Raw genomic sequence first — 13,307 nt, 5'->3', positions numbered from 1 at the left:
AGGGGCCTATCTTTTTCCACAATAGAGCCAAGCTAGTCCAGCCAGGGCAGGTATTGTTATTATGCAGTCTGTTACAGCAGCATAGCGTGGCACCCCTCATGTGAACGATTCGAATGGGACGCTTAATTTTCTGGCCACCATATTTCAACTGGCAGGCTTTGTGACTGCGAACCACAATAACATTCCATATGTTCATTCCTAACAATGAAAAGCGCAAAACAAATGATCAATATCTGATTCCATAAGCTGGCCAAGCTAGCGAGGGTTAAATGTTGCATCAATAAAGTATACGATACGTCGCCATTTTTGCTGTTGCAATTTTCGGCATGTCCAAGGGGGTGGTTTTTTTCCACTATCAAATAAAAGTGACTTTTTGCTCGCTAATAGCACACATACCTGTTGGGACATAATTATGGATGCACACATTAAACAAAGCGAACACTTTAACAACATGCAGTCAATCTCTTATTCAAATAGGGTATTTCTGTATTACAGACTTTTTTTTTGAAGGGGCTGGGGGTCTGTAACGTAACCCCCGAGAATGAGCGAGTTCACTGTAAACCAGAAAGTCAAGGTAGCAGTGTACTTCCATGACAAATTCCAATTTAGACAGGCCTTTGGCACCATCTTGTACAGATGAACACAAAAACAATGAATATGCAAGTTTTTCTGTAAATAATGGCGAATTATAATAAATAAAAGAAGAAATGGCATCTTTCCTTGAAAAGGCACACCAACAAGTGTTGTCTCGTAGGATCTCCCGGGTGCCTGCAGCATCACCGACCTGCATGACGCTTTGGAGCTTTCTGAGGTGGGAGAGCGCAAGATGTTCCTCATCGGCACGTGCGTCAAGAAGGGCGAAGCTGAAGTCAGCTCGGGCGTGCGGGACGCCCGAGAGCTCATTATCCAAATGGCCAGCGGCAAGTAAACGTCGGTCGACCTAATTTTCTATTTCCGCGCCTTTACGCCCGCCGGTGTTATTATTGTTCTGTTGTACTCATTTCGCCGTGTTCACGGGTGGTCGCAAAAGTAGCGGTGACTGAAACAAAGTTGAAACTGAACCAAAGATGTTTTCAACGAATTTGTCGTATAAAAAGATCATTTTTGGACAACTTTTTTATGGGTACAAATATGGCTTTCATCTAATATTGTGACTTGTAACTTTTTTTTTTTTTTTTCACGAAAGGATTTCTTGTAATTGATCTATACACGTAATATGACGATGAAGAGTTTTTCTTAAAATACGCAGCTATAATTGCGAGGAAAAGGTCATATTTTAATACATTAAAATTGTAATGTTGCAATTCCCATTTTTTTGGAAAAAAAAGTTGTGTGTAAGAAAATACTCGTAATGTTAAAAAGATAAAGTCAAGATATTGCATGGAAAAAGTCATCGTCGAGCAAAATGTCATGTTGAAAGTATTATTCTGACTTTATTCTGGTATCTTTTTTTTCTGCATGTAATATTGCGAATTTCTGCTCATAACATTTCAAAATATATCATTCTGGAAACATTGTTACTTTTTCTCTTGTATTACAATGTTATTTTTGTCACATTGGTACTCTTTAGATCGCCATCTTTTACTGTGTGGCTATGATCTTCCTCACGCTCCATTTTAGCTTGGAGCATGACTCCTTACAACCACAAGATGGTGCCAAAGTTCAATGAAAGATTTTCAGGAAACAGTCAAGCAAAAACTGTTGAAAACGTGTTTTTTTTTTTTTTTTACAACAGTTCTGAAGTGAGGGGGACTATACCGCGTGTGAATTGCTACTTGAAAAGTTATATGACAGTAACTTATACTGATGAATGTCAATATGGTGATTTATTTTTCAACTTGAAAAAATTTTTAATTTAGAGATTTTCAAGATAGAAAATTGTAGATTTTCTAAATGGGGTTTTACAAGAACAATGTCATTACTCAAGTTTAAAGTTATCGAAAAATGTAGATTTTCAAGTTAAAAAGTCGTATATATTCAATATTAAAGTCATATTTTTGAGAAAATGCTGTATATTTTTGATATTATACAACATATTTCACATGAAATTATGTCTTTAATTTCTTACATTAACCTATTATTTTTCTATTTTTCTTCTTTTTGGGATTCTAACCAAAAATCCCCCAAGTAAGAATTTTTTTTCTTTTTTTTACCAATTAAAATTAAAGAGCATTGTGTATTAAATTTGGTAGTTTTTATTATATTATTCACTTGATGTCCTGTAGAATTACGTCAGGTGAGGCATGTAGAGTGTGACTCGGGTTTCACGTGTGTGGTTGCTACGGACTCGCGTCTCCATGGCAACAAAGGCCAGTAAGCGAGGCTCCTTCCTGACTTCTTCCAGTTGTTTTTTTTTTTTTTTTTGCGGAAAAACAAGGTAAAGTGAGAACAGCCAGGATATGTCATGCGATAATCTTAAAATATTTATTTGACAATATGCGCATAGTCTTATGATTTATTGCAAGGATCAATATATAGTTTCCAAAATTATTCAAACAATGACAATCTGAAAATATATTGTTTTTATCTTATTTTTACAATAAGTCCAGCAAAAGAAGTTTAATAATGTTATGATTTTCATTAAAAAAGAACATTCTTGTTCGATTCGATTAAATGCATTCGTCCCATTCGGTTTTACACACACACACACACACACACACACACACACACACACACACACACACACACACACACACACACACACACACACACACACATAAGCAGAGGCAAATAAACACAGTGTGAGAATGATAGGCGGAAAGGGGGCTATCTATTTCCACAATAGAGCCAAGCTATTACAGCCAGGGCAGGTATTGTTATTATGCAGTCTGTTACAGCAGCATAGCGTGGCACCCCTCATGTGAACGATTCGAATGGGACGCTTAATTTTCTGGCCACCATATTTCAACTGGCAGGCTTTGTGACTGCGAACCACAATAACATTCCATATGTTCATTCCTAACAATGAAAAGCGCAAAACAAATGATCAATATCTGATTCCATAAGCTGGCCAAGCTAGCGAGGGTTAAATGTTGCATCAATAAAGTATACGATACGTCGCCATTTTTGCTGTTGCAATTTTCGGCATGTCCAAGGGGGTGGTTTTTTTCCACTATCAAATAAAAGTGACTTTTTGCTCACTAATAGCACACATACCTGTTGGGACATAATTATGGATGCACACATTAAACAAAGCGAACACTTTAACAACATGCAGTCAATCTCTGCACTTTAATTCTTTTGATAGTGTTAAGCTCATCAATGCAGTCCAAATGGGCTCAGCAGTTAATGCTGTGCGATGGTGTCTATGATCGGAAGCAATTACATTTATGAACATTTTTTTATACAGTGGAAAAAGACATTTATTTTATGATGGGGAGAGTGCACATGGCACGTAACTGACAAACATTGACCATCAAGGTATAGGCCACTATTTGAGGAAATAAAGTCCGGTGACACCTTTCATATTCACAGTTGGGCATTCACAAATGTGCCTTTGCATGGATTTTGAGGGTAAACTTATTCTCCACTATTCACTTAAAAATACTTTCTTGGCTAATTCATGATGGTTTCCGAGAGACTTTGCATTGTTTATTAATGAAGTGAAGTTATAAATTCAGCTTGACGTGGCTAATGAATCATTCCAAAGAATGGCTTTTTACTCACCTCCATATGGTGAGGCAGTTGGGCCTTCGTGGCTGACCACAGGTTCAAGTCTCTGTAGCTCAGCCTCCCTTGAATAAGACATATGGCCTCAGATAGACGGACTGGGCTCAAATGGCACAAGTGGGCTCGTCAGGTAACACACACACACACACACACACACACACACACACACTGGTCAACACACAGTCCACGACATGTGCTGTTATGTGGAAACTGGAGAAAATATGGCTCATGCGGTTCCTGTCACTTTTCCATTTAGCACACGTTAGGCGATAGCAGCACAACAACCATCTGTGAAATTGGTGTGAAAAACTGTACAACGGCGAAATAACATAGGTGGCATTCCCGGTGGTGAATTCTATTCCTGACAGGTTCATTAAATGTATGGTAAGAACTAGTGGTGGCTACTCAATACATGACGGTAGGGTGACCAACACATTACTGTCATAGAAGAAACAAAACAGCGTAAAAATATTAATTAAAAAATATATCTATATAAACACATTACTGTCATAGAAGAAACAAAACAGCGTAAAAATATATCTATATTTGTATTGCTAGTCATAGATGAACAGGCTACACTATATTGTTAATGATGAGGAAAGTTGTTTCAGTCACGTGCGTTGTCTGATTAGTGATGCCGTTCCGGTCTGCATATCCGCATAAATCTAATTCTTGTTAAAAGTTTGACATGCACCGTAGCTCCTCTGATGCAGTATATAGGACCACGGTAGGGCACAACATTCCATTGTCCCAAGCTGGCCAGTGTCACATCCCGACTCTATGCACTCAGCACTTCTGTGATTTATAAATAAAGTTCGAAACAAACAAAACGGGGGGAAAAAAAAGTTAAGCTTTCCAAAGTTCACCCTCTTCCTGCTGCAATTATTCAATCATTCAAACGATGTGAAATGAAACCTCAAGCTGATCCTTTGTCGCTCGTGATTTCTAATCGCCGCGCATTTAGAGATGTCCTGACATACATTCCTGAGCTCGTGCTGCGCCGTTTGATTATGAGCGTGTCCATGCTGATTGCGATCCTGACGAGATCTGACCCACCGGTGCCGGTTGCTCAAATAAACACGCTTGGAGTGTACGGATACTTTCAGCGGCGGCTTATGAACAAGGCTTCGCTGGACGCAATTATCTGTCTAACAAGCACTGTCTGTGAGCCCACCGCTGAGGCCTCGAGTCGAGTCAATTAGGCTAAATTATACATTGAGTAATACCTAATTAACACCTTTGCAGGATCGATACAGCCAATCAATTATCTATATGAATAGCTCTTAACCTTTCAGTTTATAGGTCAGGTGGGTCCAATGAGTTTTCGCTTGCGAGTGCGCACGATTTGTCTCTTATAACGTCACGTATACAAAATACGTGGCCTATTCATGATGGCAGTCCAGCCAGTAAACCTCTCAATACATTCACTAGATCAGGAGATATAGAATGCCCATTTACACTCACATTCACACCTATGGACAATTTAGAGGCTTGAATGAACCTAATTTGTCATACGGGGGGACCATTTGGTCAGGTCGGCAGCCATTGCAAAAACAACAAAGAATTTTAGCGTGAATACAAGCAGTAAACCTAAAAGGGCCTAAAAAGAACCCAGAACCTCTTGACTGTGAGCCAGACATGCTAAATACGACTTCAGAAAACCGTCAAGAACATAAATTATGTATACTCTTCACCCAGAGTCGTGCTGAGAGGTAAACTGCTTGAAAATTTAGAAATCTAATCACAGCACAGTGCTTGAGCCCTGTTAGGGAGACCAAGCTTCTGACGTGACACAATTTTATCGGATCGTTGGCCAGGAATGGCCAATCGCTTTTCATTTCCCCCGTTAAATGACACCCGACCAGACTTTAAATCTGTGATCCGGCCAACTCAGAATCTTATTTGAAAGCGGCTTAATTCGCAGTGTTCGTCCAGCTTTGCCGTCCGCCTGGAAGAATCGTTTTGGTCGCATCTGACAGCACTGATGGATTCGAACCGACTGTGCACCTCGAGCTCCACCTGCTCCTTTTGTTCAAACACAACACAAAGATGCCCATGATGCCATCGTTACCACAAACATCCGCAAGCAACACATCGCCGGGTCGGCCGAGTGTGTACACTCACACACACACAGACACACACACACACACACACACACACACACACACACACACACACACACACACACACACAAGCATCCCCACCTCCAACAGCTGCGACGGCAGGAGGTTAGGGCTGTGATGAATTAGAAACATCTGCAGACTGCAAATTAATGAGCGAAATCATCTGTAAAGAATTCAGCACGGCACATATTCATCTGCTCGCCCGTGCGTCGAGGACGGGGAGAAATGCAGAGGCATAACATGCAATAAGGCAACCGTCGCTTCGGTCCACAAGAACACACTTTAATCATTGCAATGCCTCGTAATGGTTTTATGATTAAACGTATTTCTCCCGGAGCTGTATAAATAAACTAAGCACGCGATTTATGGAGGTTCTTACACTTTAAAAATTCATGGTCAGAGACAACCGCAGCGGAATCATCCACACACACACGTGTGTGTGTGTGTGTGTGTGTGTGTGCGTGTGTGTGCGTGTGTGTGTGTGTGTGTGTGTGTCTTCTCTGAACAATAGAGTGATGAAGATGAAGGGAATGTCATGGGGCATGTCGCCCGCTTGAAGGACAGGCACTCGTATGTTAAATTATCATGTGTCTCTTTCGGTCAAATCCAAAAGTAATTCCACATCAAGCGAATGTTATACAATTTTGAATCCGAGTTGAGACCTCTGTGCTCAATTTCTGGTCTTGTTTATGAAACTGAAGTCGAAGTCAATCGAGTTGAATTTCAGGTTACCGTGTGACAGTTGAAAACTGAAATCTAACCGCATTGTTTTATGAAAATCGAGCTTTTAAACCACCTTCCATTCAATTCTGATCGTGGAAAACAAAGGCTGCTGATGTTCCCTTTAGCAAGCATTGTAACCTGAAGATTAACCACTGCACCTTTAAATCGATACAATACTTTCACTTCTCCCTAAATTTGGAACACCCCCTCCAAAATACCTTCTCCCCAACAGCAGCAGCAGCCCTTATTGCTGCTTTGTGATAACAATTCAAGCTTTTGTCTGTGTGCCTGACCCTGCGTCCACCTTTCGAGCAGGCCAATAATGCCGGCAGGAAATTGAAGATTTGGTTCATCTGGGCTTTGTGCTTTGAAGCGCTGGGGGAACATGTGCCAAAAGCAGTCCCCAATTTGGGTCATTCACAAATGAAATGAGACCACATTCGCTTTACATACGACTAATAAAGCAGTCATGGTAAGTACAGCACACTGCATCTGGCTCGTACTTCGTCTCCGGTCATCCTTGAATGTTTTCACACCTGAAGATAAAAGAAAACACGTCGCTTTCAATTCCTGAAGTGATTGTCATCCTAGCTAGAACTACACATACTCTGAACACATACTCCAAGCATTGTCGTATATATTGCATACCGGTATAGCTGTCCAGTTTTATTGATGCTGGACTTTATCAGATGGCAAACAACTCCCATCCTGGCTACCCCAGACTAAATGAGCAATGGCGTAAAAGCATTCACTAGTTCTATTGAAGAGTAGGCCAATAGCAAGCGGCCAACCGATTATCATCATCTCACATTGTCTGTTGTAATACCAAATAGCAATACCTGTGAAATACCACCACCAATGTTTTCATGGATATAACAGAAGGCAACGTTGTCTCGTATTTATGACGAGCATCCCCGTCCGCCTGTGCAGACACAATTATATCCGCAGGTTCACGCATTTTTTTTTTTTAAAAGGGGAAGGGTATCCTTGCGGTCTGATTATAAGACCCTAAGTCCACTAGATGATGATTATCTGTCGCCGAATAACCAAAGAAAACATGCTCTTTTTAACGGCATGTCATATATTTGAAACGATAACATGCTTTACTTTGTTTTTAACCGCACATTTGGAAATTCTGAGATAATAACGATAAATCGATGGTATATCAGCAGATTGGGTTCAAGAGGTTCTTTACAAACTGGCGGATTAACCATGACAATGATTTAAAGTATAAGGCAGCCATCAAATAACAACTGAATTGGGCAGTAGTCTATTGGTGCTTTGCTGAGTGCATGCTGTCGTCATTAAATGGAGACTGTGACAACAGCGAGGCCATTAAGTGAGGCCATTAAGTGTACTGGTAAAAAAAATGTGCACTGCGGGACCTTAGATAAAATAAGCTTAGGTGCACTATGCGCAAGCTTATTGATCCAGTGGAATTATTGACATAGTGCACAAGGTGGCTACAGTATAGTCTATCTGTCAACAATTTTTCCCAAGATGCTGTGCACTTCCTATGATGAGATTTCCCAACCGGAATCTCATTTTACAAGAAGTTCTACGAAATATGTCATCTTGATTTAGATCGGCTCCTTTTCATTCTGATGAAAACTGCTTTTACATCTTGCCCTTGTGCGCTGTGCTAATGGGAATACACGGCTGGCAGGGGGGGGGTAAAATAAAACTTTTGTCCTTCAAGCGGTGAGGCAAAAACATTCAAATTAATTCACATAAACGTGCGTGTAAGAAGTGCTCAGCCCCCGTGTCTTGCTGACCTTTATTACATTTCTTCCACCATCACTCACTGTCACCTCGCTTCATTGTTTCAAGAACTTTGCAGCCGCTTGCCATGAGCTGCTTTTTTTTTTTTGTGTGTTTGGTTTTGAAGATTGACTTGAGTCATCATTTGATGACAATACAAATCCTTGTGGGCAAACGAGACATTGATGTTTTAATTGACTGTTGACAACACTGTTTTGCATCTGTTTGAGTTTGAAACGCGTGCTTTGGAATTGCTGAGTGGAGGTGGATAAATCTATCCATCACATTGGGGGTCACGGTTAATGTTAATACATGCGGAAAGTCAGTTCTGAGGAAAACAACAAAGTCAAAACAGAGTACTCCAGTCCTGTAGGCTTTACAATGGCTCCCAGTTGTAGAAGAGACTTTATAAAGTTCTGCTAGTGGTCTATAAATCACGGAATGGTTTAGCTCCTGAATACATTAAAGAAATACTAATAGTAAAAAAGCCCAGTAGGGCTCAGGTCTGCAGACTCAGGTCAAATAGTAGAACGCAGTGTTTAGTGCAAACATGGTGAAGCAGCATTTAGCTGTTATGCTGCACGCAAATAGAAGAGCCCGTCAGACGCAGATGTGAAGTCAGTTCCAAATGTGAATGTGTTTGAATTCAGGTTCAAGATTATGCTTTTATTTTTTATTTTTGTCCCCACACCTATGATTGAGGTCTTTGACAGCATTTAAATCCCCCCCCCCAAGATCCTTTTCTACCACTGTAATTTTTTGGGGGTAATTTTTGTAAGCTGTACTAAAAATTTTTGAAACATCTTTGGTTATTTAGTTTTTAAATGCGTTTACATGTTGTACTTTTGTGAAGCACATTGAGTTACCTCGTATGCGAATATCATATATACAAATATCCCAATATAAATAAAGCTGCCTTGCCGATAGAAAATGGATGGGAAATGGATGGACTTCAAAAGTAATGGGAAGGTTTTTGTCTTGAAGTCATGTATATATTTTTTTAGCCCGTACTAAAAATTTGTTTAGGCTAACATCAGGCTAAATGCGCTTCATAGAGCTTTGAACCCCCGACACATACGGCTGGAATACTGAGTTGGAATACAAAATGGCCTTCCTAAAATGCTTGCCACCAAGTTGGCACAGACCTGTCCAAAAGCTCTGGGGACAATGAATAAATAAGATTGGGGGGGGTGCTAAATAAGGATGTTAACCCAACAGCTGATGGCTTATTAAGAAGCATGTCCCAAGACTTTCTCTGAATCTTTCATTGCTTTTCATTTAGTCTTCCATTGAATGCCACTGTCTCTGTCTCTGCGTGCCGGTGGTATCGGTCTGAGATCATACATGATCAGAATACATAAGCACGCTGTCATGTCGCAGTGTTAACGTGCATGTCTGGGAGGGCCGTGCATGACAGTGTCACGGCAAACCGCTGCTACTGGTGGCAGCTGTCTCTTTGCGTATCCCTGTTTGCGCTGACACTTTATCATTGTTGTGCTGCAGTGCTTAGGACACATTGAGCCTGCCTTAGGTTACCCCCCTCCCCCCCCTCCTCCAATGAGGAAAGTTACCCCCGAGATATAAGTTCTTAATCACACGCCAAAACCTGGGAGATGTGAGCATACGCGTGAGCGTGCGTGTGTTCGAAATGTGTATTTGCGGTCTCGTTGGTATTTTGGGACAGCTCACAGATCAAAGCGGGATGAGGAGGAAAAGAAAGCCATCCAGTTCAATGTCTTTATGATCTCACCCAAGGGCATGCTGTAGCGAATACATCATGATAGACTGAAAGCATCCTTCTGTTATTTGGAGCAGGCTGTACTCTTGCTGACTCTTTGAATAAACAACATCTCCGCAGACCGCTGCAGTTTTATCATATTAGGACAAAATACCGTGGAACATCTAAGGTCACTGGCTAAATTTATTTAGAAATAATGGTTGCAGGGATAGGTGGCACGATGGATGAGTGGTTAGCATAGCCGCCTCACAGTTCCGACATTGGAACATGGACTCCGGTTTCCTCCCTCATTGCAAAAATATTCACGTTAGGTTCACTGAAGACCCGAAATTGTCCTTAGCTGTAAAACGTTGTTTTCACTCAAGCGCCAGCTGCTGGGAAGGGTGGCGCAAAGCCGAGATGTCCATTGTTTCCATGTATTTCACGTGTTCCATCCAAAGTGAAGTTGAGCCCATTCCAAAGTAAAACAGTGTCACGTTTGCGGGAGCGAGTGGAGCCCGAGGGAGGGGAAGAATTGGAGCCTGGCACGTAAGGCCATCCATCACAGTGAGAAAAGGCTGTGAACCGTTACAGCCCGCAGCATGTCAATGTTCTCTTCCTGACTGGATATGTCACTCCGCTTCCTGATGTCAGTGCATGATGATGCCTGTTTCATCACACGTAACAGATGTTTTTGATGGAAGAATATCCACCCGACCTTCTATTTTGGAGGTGTTGATGAACAATCGCTCCTGACAGTTTCATTCCACTTTGATTGCACTGCAGCGGTGCTTTCATCTATGCCTTAGAACAAGGGCTGGGAAGTCGGCTAACTGTGTTTAGTCGACCACAAAAATTAGTTGATGCAATAACTGCTGCCTCTCAGTTATAACTAATCATTTTCAAACCATATTTGTGGCACCCGGTACCAATGTTTGGCCACTTATATCGATCTATTTCCTCTGCTCAACACAATTAATTGAATGTCACGGAAATCGTTTTCACCTTTTCAAGTTGCAAAAAAAAAAAAAAAAAACCACTAAGGTTCAGGAGCATGGTGAATATTTCCACACACATACTGTACATAATGAGGCCTGGTCCAATCCAGAAATAATTTGAAATATATAAAAAGGTAAGCAGAGCTGCGGTGTTTTAACCGATTAGTATTAGCCAGTGTTAGCCTCTGATTAGATAATGATACTGTTCGACTAAGTTGTTTACGTAAGAGTCGGATTTGGGGATATTTGGGTGTGTGTAGGGGCTGTGCAGAGTTTTCTAGTGTTCACTGCAGCTTTAGCTTCTGAAATATGCAATTTGGTGAAGTTCTCCAGGGGGGTGTTGTGTTTGAGGGTCCACGCGCCACAAAATGGCTTTCATTGTCTTGGACGCTAACTTGTTTTTCACACTCTGGGCTCTGCTTCCGCTAGCAGAAAAGCATGCAGCCCGTCTCAAAGGAATCAGCCAAAGACCATCAACACGCTGGCAAGATCCAGCCCACCGTTTGTCAATCTAATAAAAGCCAAACTTGCTACTAGCCACACAAAATTTGTTTTTTTCAAGCTCCGCCACAGTCACTCTTCACATTAGCATGTCAGCACCGTTGCCGATCGATCATCTGCCCGCTCTCAACTTGTGCTTGCATTTGTTCAATCGCAGCTGTCGGATTCAAATCAAGTTCCATTCATTTTGTCTTACAAGTGCAGGAGACGCATCACATAGCAGCCCATCTTAATCAGGGTCAGAAAGAGGCAGAGCCGGGAAGCAGATTGATCCTTCATCCTCCCCGTCTCGGGAGAGGAGGGGAGGCAGACCTGAAAGATAGATTGGTGCATTAGATTTGGTCAATGAGCATGATCATCGTCAAGGAGTTGCATTTGTTACTTCATGTTGTGGTTGTGTGCGATGCAGGTTATCTGCAATGCTGGGATCCATCGAATTGCTGTTGGTGATGCATGGGGGGTATTTGGCTTCCCCCTCGGGAGACGCAATTAAAATGGCGTAACATTGACAGCCGTGACTTTGCCATCATGTAATGGGCCAAAAGTAAGACACGACTCTAGGTAATTTCCAAGTCCACACCTGCGGGGAATAGTGAGGGTAGAGACACACAGCAGCTGTCAAGAAATTGCAGTTTTGAAGTCGTGACGTGAGAGTTTTTCAAGCGGTGAGTCGAGGTGAACATTTGCTCTAAAACGTCTGCCGTATGTTGCTGATGTTTGAGCGGTGCTTAAAGTGTCAAAAGCACTCAAGAATACAAAGTAGTCGGCACTTGGGGTGGTTGTCAAGTCGCGTTACAAGACGCCGATGCAAATGAAGGCTGCAGACATGAAAAAACATGACCAACCCCATGCAGCACCTTATAGCGACATGACTTTATCAAAATCGCAAAAACATCATAATACAAGAATGAAATATCACAAGGTGAGGCAGTGGACTAGTGAGCACATCTGCCTCAAAGTTCCTGTGTGAAGTTTGCATGTGCTAACCGTGCTCGAGTGGGTTTACCGACATCTACCAAGTGTTAGCTTGCGCGAAAAGTGGAAATAGCCGCCGAGCTACCTCAAAATGCTTTGGTGTTCATTAGTCCATGGTAAACGGAGAAATGGATTGGAGGTTCCATTGTATACAATTCACCTTCATCACACAATTTCTCAGCATTGTGATCATGTGAGGTTCAAATGTTTCCGTCATATGAACGCTCGAAAGACCTCTCAGGAGCACTCGTGACGAGTCGGTTCGCAGTTTGCTGCGTAACTGCTCGCCTAGCGTTTTCTAGAAGGCTGCTCGCCTCATTTGTGTTGGGCTGCTAATTAGTCAAGCAGGTGGGAAGCCATTCAAACATTTTTTTTAAAAAACACACTCGTTTATCGTTGACATGAGAATAGACAGTGTCATGTTACTACGGTAAAGAGAAGAACCGTGACACGGCACGGCCGGGGCAAGAACACAAAGTATTGGTACACAAAGAACAACAGTTCGACGTATGGTAGCAGAGCACTAAGTTATATCCTGATGATATTTCCTTCCTGTCGAATACGGTGCAGGCAGAAAAGGAGATAAGGTTAGCTCACGCCAATCCTTTGTTGGCTCAATGTATGACCACTGACTGTTGCGCTGCAGAGGCGACAACGGTGGCTCTTTTAATTAGCCACGTTTTCATTTCAGAATGTGAGCTCATTAGCTTAAGACAAATATTTAACGCAACCCAAGTGTGGAAGTCCTACCACTCTTTTGGAAATTGCAAAATTTGACAAATACCGGATCAGGACCAGCCAGGAAAGTAACTCAATATTTGAGAAAGCGATAATGCCCCC

General features: G+C 41.8%; 1 long non-coding RNA gene across 2 annotated transcripts in view; it reads right to left on the bottom strand.

Annotated features, from left to right (window-relative positions):
- Positions 1-13,307, bottom strand: part of LOC109517882 (uncharacterized) — a 70,640-nt gene that overhangs the window by 26,314 nt on the left and 31,019 nt on the right. Inside the window, exon 4 of one of the 2 annotated variants that reach the window (XR_002168625.1) lies at positions 11,150-11,804. The exons of the other annotated variant lie outside the window; for it this stretch is intronic. This is a non-coding gene — a long non-coding RNA (uncharacterized LOC109517882). Of the gene's footprint in view, positions 1-11,149; positions 11,805-13,307 lie in introns of those variants that run through there. 2 annotated transcript variants of the gene reach the window in all.

Source organism: Hippocampus comes, unplaced genomic scaffold (assembly GCF_001891065.2).
Source record: "Hippocampus comes isolate QL1 unplaced genomic scaffold, H_comes_QL1_v1.1 scaffold59, whole genome shotgun sequence".
NCBI classification, from domain to species: Eukaryota; Metazoa; Chordata; class Actinopteri; order Syngnathiformes; family Syngnathidae; genus Hippocampus; species Hippocampus comes.
The sequence above is the reverse complement of the archived record's forward strand: the minus strand, read 5'-3'. Positions and strand labels throughout refer to the sequence as shown.